The following is a 15,083-nucleotide window of genomic DNA, read 5'->3' as shown; positions in this document are numbered from 1 at the left end:
TTGTTTAGCCTTCTAATTGTATTTGATTTAGAAATTGCTAGATTTAAACTTACACATTCGCTACTTTTAAACAACCACATTTCACAAAGTTTTCCAAACATCAACTACATATGAATTTGATATTTGCAATCTTTTATCTGTTCTCAGTTTTATATTTTTTGTGTGTGTATTTGCAACACCAAGGTGCACCGGGGTCTCTCCCAATAACACCAACCATCGTGTCGAGTATTTAGAATAGACGTGTTAAGCTTGATGATCATGTTGATGTTGTCTCTTTAGTTTCCCATTCTTACAATCTAGCTGGGCTAATTATTTGAGCACCACTTAGATAGTTGCAGGTCATAATCCAAGATATTTTGTCTGCAAACTTCAATGGCGTTGCTTGAGTGGGCAGGATTCCCATTGTTGGGGTCCTGCATGTAGCGCATTGAGTTCAACATGTAGCCTTGTGGGGAGTGAGCGCTTAAGATCCGAGAGGAGAAAAACGGCAGGGATCTAGTTTGACTGATTGGTTGGAAAGAAAGTCCTTAATCCTGTAGCAGGTGAGTGGGGGGAGCCCAGGTCAGCCAACCTTCTCAGGGATGTCAGGAATGCTTGTGTTGAATTCTTCGTTGGAGGTGGTCCAGTTAGGTGCAGAGTGGAATTGGTGGTGGTGGGGTGGGGTCTTTATATTGGAGCCCCAGTCACTCCAGCCTTGGTGGTGGGTTCACGTAAATAATAATAATAATTTCATTTTTTACCGGACTATACAAAAACTAACTTTTCTCCAAAGTGAAAGTAGTACATAGTAGAAGAAGAAAGAAAAAAGAATTTCTGACGGTCTTTAATCACTGACGACAACGTACAATTTAATGATGACAGATGTTTGGTTAAAATAACAACGAAGCATTAACGGACTGGTTGACGATACTGAAATAGCGGTGACAAACTGACAGAAGCGCAGTTCAAACAATGATGACAGAGTGACGGATTGACGATGATGGCCTGGCTGCTGGTGAATGACAGGACGGCAAAATTTATTGATGCACCCACCTCTGGAAGTTGGTCTATGATGCCATTTGTGCCCTTTGTTGCTTAACCCCCCCCTGTTCTGTCTTGTCACTATCTATGGCAAATGTCTTTTGACTCACTCGGTTGTCCACAATCATTAAATTCATACTGTGTTCCAAATTTTGAAGAGCGTACAGAAGATATTTATTGCTCAAACCGTATAGCTACGGATGACATATTGACTAATCTGTCTGACTTACTTTCCGATCTTCCTATTTCCTATTCCACTATGTTAGGGGAGAAGTGGTCCATATCCACCCCCGTCTTTCCCACACAAACCCCTTTTGGTCCGCCTGAGGTCAGTGTGGGTCAGCACCCTTCTGCCAACTGCCATCATTCACAGATGAATCCACAAAAGAAAACACAAAAAATGTTTTCATACAAGTGTTTTTTTTTTTTTTTTTTTTATGTACGTATGTGATCACAAACACCCAAGCGTTTACGACAGAGCAACCACGGCCCTTTCAAGTGTGCAAAACAGTGGGGGACATTACGTGTGCATTTGTGACCGGCAGGTGTTTTAATATTTTTTATTTTTTATTATTCCTATAACCTGTGTTTGTGTGTGTCAACGGTATGACCATGAATAAACTTTTACAAACTTTTGGGGGAATTAATATCAGTGACAAATCAAAAGGTGGCAGAGCATTTGCATTTTTTCATCCCAACTTTGCAGACTCTTAGATCTAATAAAATTTGGACTGTTCCAAAGACATTAAAACTCATTTATTTGACCAACCTTTTTGTTGACTGATATAAAATCGCTTTTTTGTTCCCATGCCCGTATTTTATTTATTCTACGCTAGTTAATTTCTCTTGGTGTCATAAAAAGATCTATAAACCAGCTTTTCTCTTTTGAACTGTCCAATAAACATCACACCCTCCACATATACGTTTTGATCATCAGACCTTGATACTTGATCCAAAACTCCCCTGCAGGAGATTTGCTGAGATTTTAGTTGTTAAAATGCAAGTCATTTGATTTAGTGGCCCTAATATGGCATCCCTCTCCTCAATCTTACCCCTTGACCCTTGCAACCCTCGTGAGTCTTTGGTTCCCATCCAGCATGAGAGCATGAAGGATGAAAGGCGAGTTTTCCAAGAACCTCCTGCTGTGGACATGACATGATGTAATACCTGGTGTTCCAACCTTGTTCCAAGTGGAGTAGCCGCTGGAGATGGAAGGATCATGAGCTCTACTGACCAACAACATGTTTATACATTCATATTATCGTGAACGAAATCTCTAGAGAAGAATATTTGATCAAAAATCTTGGTTTTGTTTTCTGCCTCAAATATTGTTGGTTATACCGCTTTCAATCAATTTTTATTCAAGGCAAAATGTGGGACTTCATCTTAGAAACCCATGACATCAGTTAATACTCAGGACTTGACAGTCAGCACGTACAACCAATTAACAGTTTCAAATAGCCTATTGTATAAGTAATTAGGTTGCACAAGGAGCAGTTGAATGCGTAACTGAACATTCAGCAATCCCAGATTAGGGTTTGTATGACCTCTTCCAAGTGCAAAATCTCAGTCTGGCCTGGGCTGAGTCCCTTTCTTTCCCTTTAAATCCAAGAGTTTTCATATATTAACAATTCAACTGTTCACTTTGTCCCAACATGACTTTGTGAAAATGATACAGAAGTGTAGATTATTTGTTGCCATAAAAACCATGATAACTGATTTAAGAGCAGCTCTGTATTGTTTTCTGTTCAACGTGCGTATGTATCATATGTCAGGATTCGGATTGTCATGGCCCTGGGAAGATTATATTAAAATAGCAACACACAGAAGTTGAAATCTAATTGTACCAAAAATGATGATTAGAAGCTGCCGTCAAGAAAGGAAATGAAGATACCAGACGGTTGGCAATAAATGAACATCCACAATAAATTGTAAATATAAGTGCTTCTCAGTATTATGACCTACAGAGAAGGTCCTTTGGGCTCTGACTACATGCCACTATTGTTTAGTTACTAAATGAATCACACAGAGATACCATTTGTCATGTTTACAGTGTTTGGTGATATTTACCTTAAACAGGGAAATTGTGCTGGGAGAAGATCAACACAGACGACTCATCTCTAAACTGTATTGAGTGAGAATGAGGTACGCAACCCCTTACTGAGTTCCCAAGGCATTACCAACACATCACTTTAGTCTCCAGTGGTCAGACTAAACAAGAGCATTCGTACTTGTTTTATCACGGATCAAAAACCTCTGAGCTGTATCACGAGATTGTAAACTGTGGTGTGGCAGTTTAAACGTGGCTAATAATTCAACACTTGGCTTGTTTTGGAAAAACACAACTCTTATGTAACTTATGTTAGAACGCAGCAGGAGGGAGAAGGTGTTCCCTTGGTCCTTTTTAAGAGACACTCTTCTTTTTCTCGTGCCAGCTGGCTTCCATCTCCAGGCGATTCGCGTTTCAAATAATCCACAGCATCTGAGTGGTCAGTTCAGTGCTGAAGATAATTAAAATATAAACCTCTTCAATATTCGTTGCTCTACTGCCAGGTTCTCCTCAGCTGCTTTGGTTTTGTGGTTGTAGGGGGGTCATTTGATGGTCATGTTTGCTGATTTGCGGCCAGGGAAGATGTTAAAAAGTGAGGGTATCCATCCATCCATCCATTTTCTATACTGCTTGTCCCTACGGGGGTCGCGGGCGTGCTGGAGCCTATCCCAGCAGTCATTGGGCAGTAGGCGGGGGACACCCTGAACCGGTTGCCAGCCAATCGCAGGGCACACAGAGACGACCAACCAGCCGCACTCGCAGTCACACCTCGGGGCACTTTAGAGTGCTCATGCTACCAAGCATGTTTTTGGGACGGGGGAAGAAACCGGAGTGCACGGAGAAAACCCATGCAGGCACAGGGAGAACATGTAAACTCCACACAGGGATGTCCTAACTGTGGGCTAACCAGTATTTCACCGTGCCGCCGCTCTGTGTACACAGCATCTGCAAAATAAATGCATACTATATTTTGTGACAAAATCTCTTATTGATCATGTTAACAAGGGCTACAAATATGATCAATATCTCCAATGTAACCATTTGTAAACATCTAATTGTGAGCCACAGCTAATTCTGAATCAACATGTACTGCTGATCTGAGCTATGACTTTTGCGGATGGTAAAATATTTTCCTTCAATTGACTTACATAGGCATGCATGTTGGGTTGGACTTTTTCCACACAAAGAAAACATGATATTGTACGCGGTCACCCTTCGATCAATTCATCACATGCATCTGTTTTTATGACGGACGTTTGAACAGTTTGAAGACCCATAAATTATTGTTGTGACCTTTACTCTTAGATGCCTAAATCCCTGCATCCCACCCATCGGCGAGTGTTTTTGAAGGGAGCAAATGTTGCTTTCTCATCAGCGTCTGTCTCAAAGAGGTCACATAAGGACATAAAAGGGTGTGTGTCTCAAAATAACCAGAGTATTTCCGTCCAGTCCAGACTGCACAATGAACATGGAACGCGTGTGTAGCCAAACCTCGGTGAATTAAAAGCATCAGCATGACTTTATATGAATAGAACAAATGCGTACACCCCCCCCCCCCCGAAGACTTCTTTGTCTTCAATTTTGGGTCAATTTTGGTAATGATTGACTATTTGCTTCAGGGTGGGGTTGTGGTATGCCTGAGCAGAATAAAGACTGGAATACCACAAGTTTCTAATAATGACAGAGACTATTACAGATACAAAGGTTTTTTTTCTTCTTCTTCTAGAATTCTAACTAGTGCTCAAAAGTGAGGCATTTCGGGGTCAGGGATCAGATAACACCAAAAGAGTCTGAAGATGACAGCGTTAAATCATAAATGTGATCAGGTTAAAACACGACCTGCTGAGATTTCATATTAACTTGCTGAGTCATAGTGTAGATATAGTGCAGGGTTTCAGAAAGAAAGTTTTGCTTGCTCACCGTTGCAATATTTCAGACTGTACAGTAATTGTAATGCCCCCATCGACTTTCGCTTTCATTTCATTCGCTCAAATTTAATAGGTTTATTTTCGGGCCTTTTCGAAGTTAACAAATGTCTATTCAAATAAACATTCCCACAGAGGTGATACAGGATAACCAACAGATGTATTTTTAAGAGTTGAATTATTTCATTAATACAAACGTGAATACTTTCAAGAACAAACTGCTTTATGAGGAAAATTCCAATTCTCTTGTAAATAGAATTAAAAGAGTAGAAATAAGACAATACAAACTTCATACTAACAGCGTGTACCTTGCAAAAGTAGTTTCCTGATTCACACACATCTTTTAAAATTTGATGTGGCCATAATGATTGGATACAGACAATACTGTTCATATTTTAAGAAAGAATTGGCAGTTATTTTGAGCAAATTCACTTAGCATCTCAAGAAAATTATACATCATTTTCTTCCTATTTAATTTCTCCGACAAGCATGTCCCACTTGCTCAAAGACTGTTAGGTGGATTCCATGTGGATTTGGAGGAATAGAGTCTCTGCTGAACATGGCCAAGCCTAAAACATGTTACAGCAAAGTATAGTGGCAGGATGGCATTTATCCATGCCAAAGATTTTTTGGCAAGATTGTGGTATCCCCGAGGGTGCCTTGTAATATGGAAGATTGTTCATGTCTTGTTTCCCACAAGTCTATGATTACTGTGCCACTGGGCACACAGGAGATCCTGAAACCGGTGTTTTCCTTGTAAAGTGCCACCCACGCAAAATGGAGCGCCACCGATTTAGATTCAAATACACAGTTGCCTTTTCAATCAAATCTGTTTAAGTTGTTCGAGCTGATCTAGTTGGAAATATTGTATTCTTAGTTTTAGAAAGGCTTTAGACCTTAGAGGTTTTGTGGTGATTCAAAGTTTGGATTGCCTTTGCACTGTGACAACGAAATTACCGCTAACCAAAACGCACGGAAGCTTTTACGCACAAATACCCGGTTTTCACGGGTTTACAACAACAGGGCATAGTTGTCCAAGGCCAACGCCATACTTAACAATATTTAGAATTTCATATGGATTTGTGGGGAAAATAGAAAAGCATGTGGTAAAATTACATTCAAATGAATGGGAAGAGCGCACCGCCTTACAATATATCCAAATATTCCTTTTCTTGACCATGTTACCTATCTAAAGCAACAAGGGTTTTGCTTGATTGTCACTCGGGGCCAGATTCTAGTGGATTAGTATGTGCGCTTGAAAATAATTTGGCAGACTGTGCTGTATCATGATGGGCGTTCTGGTGGAATAAGAGATTAGGAATACATCCAAAAACAAATCGAGACACTTAGAGACATACGACAAAGCAGTTGAGCTTTTAAGTATTACTTTAAAATCTGGTGTGACTAAAATATTTGGTAAAGGTCACTCACACAAAAAAGTTCAAGTGAATTCTTAATAAAATATATCAATATTATCTGAATTGTCATAATATTTTGTGAGAAATATAATCAAACCATCGACATTGATTATTTGGAACATTGAATGCCCTTTCTGCTATGTTCAACGGCCTCATCTATTATTTATGATGGTGAGCTGATTATTGCGATCAAAGTCATTTTTGTTCTTCCAACATGCATTTGTTCATTTATATCTATCTCTAAAGTGATCTTTTGTGTTTAGCTGAATTTCCTTTTAGCACAGCTAATGTTCCATTTGTTACAATTTGGTGATGTACTTTGGCAGTGCTTTCCTGTAGAACAAACAGCATTAGTCCCTTCCCATCAGCCTAGGATGACATCAATCAAGCTGCTGGTTAATGACGCATGTTTGATTTGGGAGACAGTGAATCCCTGAACTTAGCTCTAGCCATGTTCAAGAGTGTTGATAGGTGCTGGTTTATCTAATTTCAGTGATGTATTGTATTCAGACAAAAATTGCAGCAGGACAACTCATGGCTGCTTCATCACGACAATATGTCAGCACATAACATACCCAGCATCCGACAGTTCTTGGCCGAGAATAACACTGATGTGCTGGACCCACGTTTCTACAGGCTGTAGCTTTGAACGTAAACAAATCGAGCTTAAAATTTATACAATGACCTTAAGAAGCACATTAGTAAGCTTCCAAAGAAGAGTCAACCTTAACGTAAGAGGCTGTTACACTGACAAAATCTCCGTAGCACCAACCTACTCACAGGATTTTATTCTTTATTTACATCGGCAAGCTTCAAAAACCTCCCGACCTCGCTCCATGTGACTTTTCTCATCCTACTTCCCAAGCTTAAAGGGGGTCATCAGGGGGATCTGTTTTGAAGATGTGGATGACATTGAGATGGCGAGGGAGCTGCAGAGAATCCTTCCAGGAGTGCAGGACTGCGTTGAGAAGTCTGGGAAAATGTATTAAACTCCACGGGGGCTCGTAGTTTCTTAGGATTTGAAATATAGCGGTCTGCCCTCATATAGTAGAACTCATGGGATTACCTATATTCACATAACTTTTGCAATATGTTTTTAAAAGTTCATTTATTTAGTTTTGGGTGGTATGGTAACCTCCCATTTTTCATGAAAAATGCGGTTTATTCATAAATTTGTGGTGGTTTGGAGTCTCCATTGCTATTCATTTGGATCTACTGTATATTTTATGTGACGGCAGTCTTGGAACTTTTCTCACATACTGTTTACTGGCGTTGTTTCTCGTCTATGTGTGCTTCTGTGTCAGCTTTGTTTCCTGCTAACTCGCCTCGAAAAACATCTCGAATAGGTCAGCTACGAGGCTGTGAGATCTCGACTGAGATCTGAGAAAATGACCCTGGCCCTCTGTCCATAAATATCCCCAGCAGGTCACCTACGCTTGGCATTAGACATTTGAGTTTGGAGAGGAGAATAAACAAACCTAATACAGGAATTTATCTTTTTTGTAAAGTGGTGTAACATACACTTCTACAGTCAAAAACTGGGTTATGAAAGAGAGCCAAAGTTAAAAGTGCAGTTAATGAAGATTTTATGGTGGTCCACTAAAGAGGGGTGGGCGTAGTGACATCATCTTGATTACTAGCAAGACCACGGCTGGCAGACTTCATAGCATGACTCAGACAGCCAGACACGATTCAAAAGAAGCATTTACTATCTTCTTGTTACTTCTGTGAACAGCCACATTATAAATAAACACCAGCGAGGCCATTCATTCCATCAATAGCTAAAGCGTGCCCATACACATAATTCTGCTTACATAACGCTGGTCAACAAGGATGTGTCCCTGTTATGTGTCCGACTGGAAAAAATATATATTTCTTTTCAAAATCTTTAATTTTTTAAATTTTGACCTATATAAATGTGCAGATATGAGGACAATACACAAAAAGGAATTCCTTCTCTTATTGAACCTAACTTTTAATAAATACATATTACGAAATGATTTACTTTATTATTATTATTATTATAAGAATAATTATTATTATTAAAATCTGATGTGCTAGAGAAAAATAAATAAATGCAGATTCAGAATCAGATTAGAACATTAGATGTTTGTGGCCAAGTTTAATGAGGCTTTCTTGTACTTTAATGCTACCACTGGTTTGCACTTTGTTATAAACTTGCATGTGACAGTAATGTGTGCATATAATTTTATATTCTTTTAACTCTTTTGTCGTCTTGCATCAACTTGTACGTGCTTATTGAATGATGAAACGAAACTGAAACCTCACAATATTTAATCGTGGTTTGAATGAATGCTACAGATCAACAGTCAGGACAATGTTCAAGTTTCACTCTTGCTTGTACTTGCTGGTTTTCATTGGTCACTTTGACCTTGAACATGTTGGCATCATAGGGTAATTCTAGTTGCCTCTCTTTGACGTAACGCACCATTATGCTAATCTGTTAAATGGCATTCTCAAGAGAAAGTTCCTCACTTTAAAAGCGCTTCAGGAAGTTTACGCCTTCCTCGAAGTAACCAGCAACATATGTTATGCATTAGCTCTGTACCATTTAGGCTGGTACTAAAATATTCCATGACTAACTGCCTGAGCATTCAGGCTCAGTGGCGAACCCCTATGTACTTTTTATTGCCATATAATCAATCAATTAATGCTTTGTTTATACAACACCTTTCATAGTTAAAAAAGTAACACCAAGTGCATCACTGAACAGGTAATAAAAGGGAGAAAATCAGTCAATTTCTGAACCCACATTCCATGAGCTACTCCACACCCCATGTCACATGTGTAAAAACAGTATAGTTATGACATAGCTGAGAGCCGCAAGCACCAGGACCTTACGTCCGACCAGGGATCGGCGAGTACCAATACCAGATGCCGATACCAGCCGTATTTCAAGATATCAATACTTGGACTACTTGAGCACTCATACTATCTTATCGGTCTGAAAAAAAGAGGTATTGTACATCCCTACCTGTAATCCACAGGCGTCAAACTCCATTCCTGCATGTATTCGAAGTTTCCCTCAGACCTCATTCAAATGATCAATTCATCCTTATGTTCTGCAGGAGCCTGATAATGATCCCGATTAATTGAATCAGGCGTGAATTATGGGACATGATTACATCTCAGTGTACTGGCAGTATATCATATCAAACCCACAATAGGGTGGGAGATATAAATAGCTAATGTAATATAGGCAGTAACTGTCAGAATCCTCACTTCTGCTTGAAAAGACCTTTCATTTGGTAACTTGTTCCAATCACACATTACCTTCTTGAAAAGTAAAGTCGGAATGCATTCTATTCTCACACTAACGTTTTGCTCAATGCTGCTAATGACAGATAGGCTACTTGAGTTTATTTTTATACTGTTCATGTATTCTTTCTGAGCTGGGTTTCTGACAATAAAACATTAACAGGCAATATTAAATGTAAAAATAGATTCACTGCGTAACCGAAGTTTTATTTAGAATCACGACTTTCTTACTCTTGTAGTTATAGCCCAAATTAGAGTGGCCTCCAAAAGCCCTTATAAAGTCTGCTACACATTCATCCAGCTTGCTTTCCTGCTCACTTTCAATTACCAGCCATTCTCTCACCCACACATAAATACGCTGTCTCAAGGACCTGCAGAATTTAGGAACACAATATTAACTGACTGAACATTACATAACCCATCTCTACTTCTGAAAACATCAGATGAGTGTGTAATAAAAAAATGTTTGTTAGTCTGAAGTTGTTGTCAAAAGTTGTTTTGTAAGTCCGGAATACTTTTGTCATTTTATTATTATTTTCAAGCGTCCTTCACAATGTGCATTGTTGCACATGTACATATTAATATATTAGGGAAAAAATGTATGATAATTAACAATATTTATACAATTGTAGAGGAAAACAGCAGAAACAGCATTTGGCATTAATACCAACAAAATCATTGAAATAAAAGATTTTATTTCCAGTCCTGTTTAAGTTTTGTTTGTCAAGTTGACTCAGGAGTAAAAAGAAAAGAAAAGAAAGCGAATCAGAGAAAATTTAAAGTTGTTATTGGAAGGGTTAGGGGCAGCGCTATTTTCGGAAAGTTTCTTTGGGCTTCTTTTAATGTTCCACGAGGACCCGTAGCACACATTAGCGCCCTTGACTGCTGTAAAATTTTGCCATTGCAGTTCATCACTTTGATTGTTCTGCATTTAATCAATTAATCATTGAAAAGCTAACATTCTCTTTTTTTTCTTTACAACAATATAAATCCCCTCAGTAACCCCAGTAGCTGGAAAATGTTTCAAATGAACATTATATAAACTTGGGAAAATGTTATTGAAAAGAGTGATGGGCTTTCTTAGCCTATTGAACTAAAGTTACAGATTGATGATGATATTTTAGGAAGTGCACAACAAACTCAGGGTTCTATGTACTCAACAAGATCTCATGACTCAAACAGCAACAAATGTTATCATCCGTGACGCAAGGAGAGTGCTCGTGTTAGCGTCTAGATGGAGAGGTCAAATATTAAACGTCAACTCATTGACAATAATCTTTCCTTTCAACATCCAAATGGACATTGTGAATTTCTATTTGTTGTGTCTGTGTGTGTTAATCTGTTATCCTGACTTTATCACCATTTACAAGACATATTGAAATTCCAAACTTGATACCGATAATCATTAACCAGAGCAGCACGCTCTATGTCACAGACCCTGAATTCCCACAGAGCTGTGATCCACACTAGCATTTGATGGATTCATATACAGTGTCAACTTCAAGGTTCCTAAAATACATTGATACCATTGCTTTTTCAATCATTGACGAATCATCAAACTGTGCATGATATTTATAGACATGGGCCAAAAGGAACTAATCAGCTCGCTGGAGTAGCAGACAGAACAATGTATATTGCAGTACGGCTCAGTAGGAATTCATCTGAAGGTCGAGATTACCCAATCCTGGCCCTGGTCCTTAGTTAATTGTGAGGTGGATCTGCTCACCAGTTGGCCACCAAGATGTCCAACTGTATTTCTGATATAATAGTAGCACAAAATCCATATTGGAATATCTTCCTAGTCGAGACTTCACAAGTTTCTAACTGATGCATGCATGGTTTAAAATAGCTGGCAAAAATTTCATTCGAGTATTCCATGCATTTTTGGTTTATCCATAACTTCAATTGGAACAGTACTTGGGCTACGACTGGACGTTGCACAAGATATAAAGGATGAACAAAGTTGCAGAATTCAGAACAGTGCCATCAACTGACTTAAATCCAACAGTAAGAAAAAGAGGCATACAACAGCTATAATGCACGAGCCTCCTACAATTACTGTTTCTGTCTTAAAGTTAGCGTTGGTTGGCTAAGTAGAGCACCAGGAGTGGTGTGTATAGATTTCAAAATAAGAGCACTATCAAGAAGCACAGTGTTAGCTGCCTTAAATTTGCTGGCTTGACACCATTAGGCAAATGTGACTGGTTAAGTGCAAAATATCTTATCCCATGTTATGTGTTCAGTACTTTGCTTTTGTACTTTTTCCCATTTAAAGTATTTATGTTCTTCTGTTCGAATAAAAATGATTGTGATTCAGTTGTATATTCGATTTTCGATCAAATGCAATATGAAAATACGTCCTGCTCCTGCCCTTGTTCAGAGTCATGTATTCCTTTTCTTGCTGTGTGGAGTTTGGAAAATGGATGGATGTTCAAACTTTCATGGCTGTTGTTATTCTTAGCATCGATGTGGTCTGCGTCACCTTGTTGCTTATTCAAGGCCTCCTCCTCACCTGCTCCTTGCTTACGTAAAACTCTTTAGTATGGATCATGAGTTTTCCCTGACTTTTGCCCTCTTACGTAACGCTGTAAATTGCTTGACTTCCTCTGGGTGGCTGTTTTACCCCGCTGCACTTGTTTACGTAGCTGGGACGAAATTGTACGTGTGTGTGATTCTGTGTGTGTGTGTGTACGCACGTGGTGACAAAGTATTAACTATTAATGCACCTTTTGGGGAAGGGTCAGTATCTACTGTATGTGTTTTTATGAACACCTCAGGGTGAGGCATCTTCTAAGAGTACCTGGGCAGTGATTGATTTAATGCCCCGTGAATACAATGAGTGAAATATTCACAGGCACGTGTTCTGTACATGACTCAACAGGCACACCTACACCATAAGTCAGACCAAGTGCTCAAGTTGATATTGTACTGATTGTTTAATTGCAGCTACTGTAAGCATACCTGTAGTGGGTGAAGTACGGTCCGTTCAATTCTTTAGATCACAGAGGTTATTAAAGAAACAAAGTGGTACAGGAATGCCCGCGTAAAAAATAATATTGGTAGTGAATGACAATTGTGTTTCGTACGCTGTTCTTCAGAAGTCATTTATTTCATTCTCAATCATTTAGGTCCTCATGAATTTTTACTTTCTGGACCTGGATATCTGATGCTCTTTAAAAAAACAAAAAAAGAGCCTTTAGTAAAATGTTAAGAAAAACTAATATTGCTTCAAATGCAGTGTTTCAGTGAAGAATCATAAAAGCAATTTGGCGAAGAAGCAAAGCAAATCTTATGTATTTCTGTAAGACACTTTTTTTATTAACTATTTTTTCCATTAAAAGAAATAATATCCACCTACATGTATTATTGATTTCTTCTCACTTTTTGAGACAAAAGACTGAGCTACTGTGGTGGCTATTGGGTGGAGTCGCACAGCATTTAGCGTTTCCTTTCAAACCACAACTACAGAATTTCAGCTATGCCATAAACAGACATACCAGGCACTTACGTGGCAAGACTAATCACTGGCCTACAGGAAGCAAAATTTACAGTCAAGGCTTGGGGAAGATCTTCCTATGTACAGTAGTGTCTTCATCATGGACGAATGCATTTTAACTAAGTCAAAGATGTCCATTCAGATCATCTGCACCTGAATAATAAACATTAGAATAGTCATTTGCTCCTGAATTAAACCTCACTTATCTTATGTGCTGATGCAAGTTTATTTAAATGTATTTTTGTTGGAAATAATCATTCATTTGGAATGTGATGCTTGTGACAAAGTTCCTCAAATCCCGGGGTTACTCAAGTGGTCCTTGCTGGTACCACGTTGAGATCTGCTGTAGAGTGCCTCAAAAGTTGTATTACATGAGCCAGTAATTGGAATATGTGTTAGTACACCATTTTCATAGTGATACTTAACGTAGACTACAAATGTGGGTCTTCTCTCATCAGGAAGTGTATGTCCTTGGCCTCTTCTGTCTTTTCCTCTGTATTGTCTCCTCTCTCACTTCCCCTTCTTCTCTCATCCAATTCCTGGATTTTCTATTTCTCACCTTGTAGCAGTGGCTTTGATTACGTGCAGTCAATAATACCTTTTAAAACCTGAATATCGGCAGTCGTGAAACAGTCGTGAAAATGCATTGTAATATTTACGACTGTGACTTCAAACGTTGAGATTAATATGCCTGTGCTTCCGTGTGTATGTGTGTGGGTTTGCACGCTGGGGTGGAGTGGAGCATGGGGGCACGTACATGCGTGTGCACATGTCCATGAAAGCAAGGTGAAAGAGATTACAAGTGAATTTTCCACTCCCTCCCACCGGTGTGGTTGAACCTGCTTGTGATTTCCTGGAATTATTATTTGAGCCGAGAAAATGCTGTTGTTGAGGTTTATGGGTGGAATAACTTTTATGGTTTGGATATTTTTTCATTGCCCAATCACCTTACAATAATTGGAATAATGACAAAAACAAACCTTCATTTTCACCTTTGCTCTTGTGCCTTTTTATTGAGTAACTTTCTTTATTTAGAATATAATATTACGTGTGCTTAAAACTATTTAATCACGTTGGAGATAATTGTAAAACTAAATACACAACAAAAATAATTACACACATTCTATACTTACACAATGACAAGAGTTACTTTGTTTTTAAAATAATCACCGGTACTAATGCTAAAGTCAATGTAAAATCTCCTTAACATGCTAACAAGAAATTAGCATCAAAGTCAAGCGTGATATTTCTTCAAATAAGTAATATTAACCACAAATATACGTGTATATATGTTGTATATATATATATATATATATATATATATATATATATATATATATATATATATATACGTATGTGTTGTCTGTCTGTATGTATTTATGTCTTCTCAATCAAAGTACTCATATGGCCTTGGCAAATGAGTGGTTTAAAATGTACTTCTTTGCCATGAGGGTAAAGTTGTCCAAGTTTAGAATGAAAATCCTTCATAATCGCAGATCAAATCATTTTCAGCATTCTTTGGGGTATTTAGTTGCAAAAGTACTCAGCATCATTACTAAGCTGCTGATCTTAAATACTTCTAACACTTGTGTTTGACATAAATTCTGGTAAGTTGTTTGAGGCGCAAACATCTACACCCGCTCTTGCAGGAAATGTAGTCACATTCAGGTTTTTTACTTCCTTATAGTCATAGTTGAAATATTTCAATTATGTATGGATGACGTCGACAAAGGCTTATTACTGATGCTAAAAATGAACACTTAATAATAGTTACAGAATAAAAGATTGGAGCCCATTAAAATTGTTATGCCGCATTCAGTTAAATGCTACAATGACAGTTCTTCACAGTTGCAGGTGAAGAATGATCCAAAACAGGCAACTCCAGGAGAGATAAG

Source organism: Syngnathus typhle, linkage group LG10 (genome assembly GCF_033458585.1).
Source record: "Syngnathus typhle isolate RoL2023-S1 ecotype Sweden linkage group LG10, RoL_Styp_1.0, whole genome shotgun sequence".
Taxonomy (NCBI): domain Eukaryota; kingdom Metazoa; phylum Chordata; class Actinopteri; order Syngnathiformes; family Syngnathidae; genus Syngnathus; species Syngnathus typhle.
The sequence above is the reverse complement of the archived record's forward strand: the minus strand, read 5'-3'. Positions refer to the sequence as shown.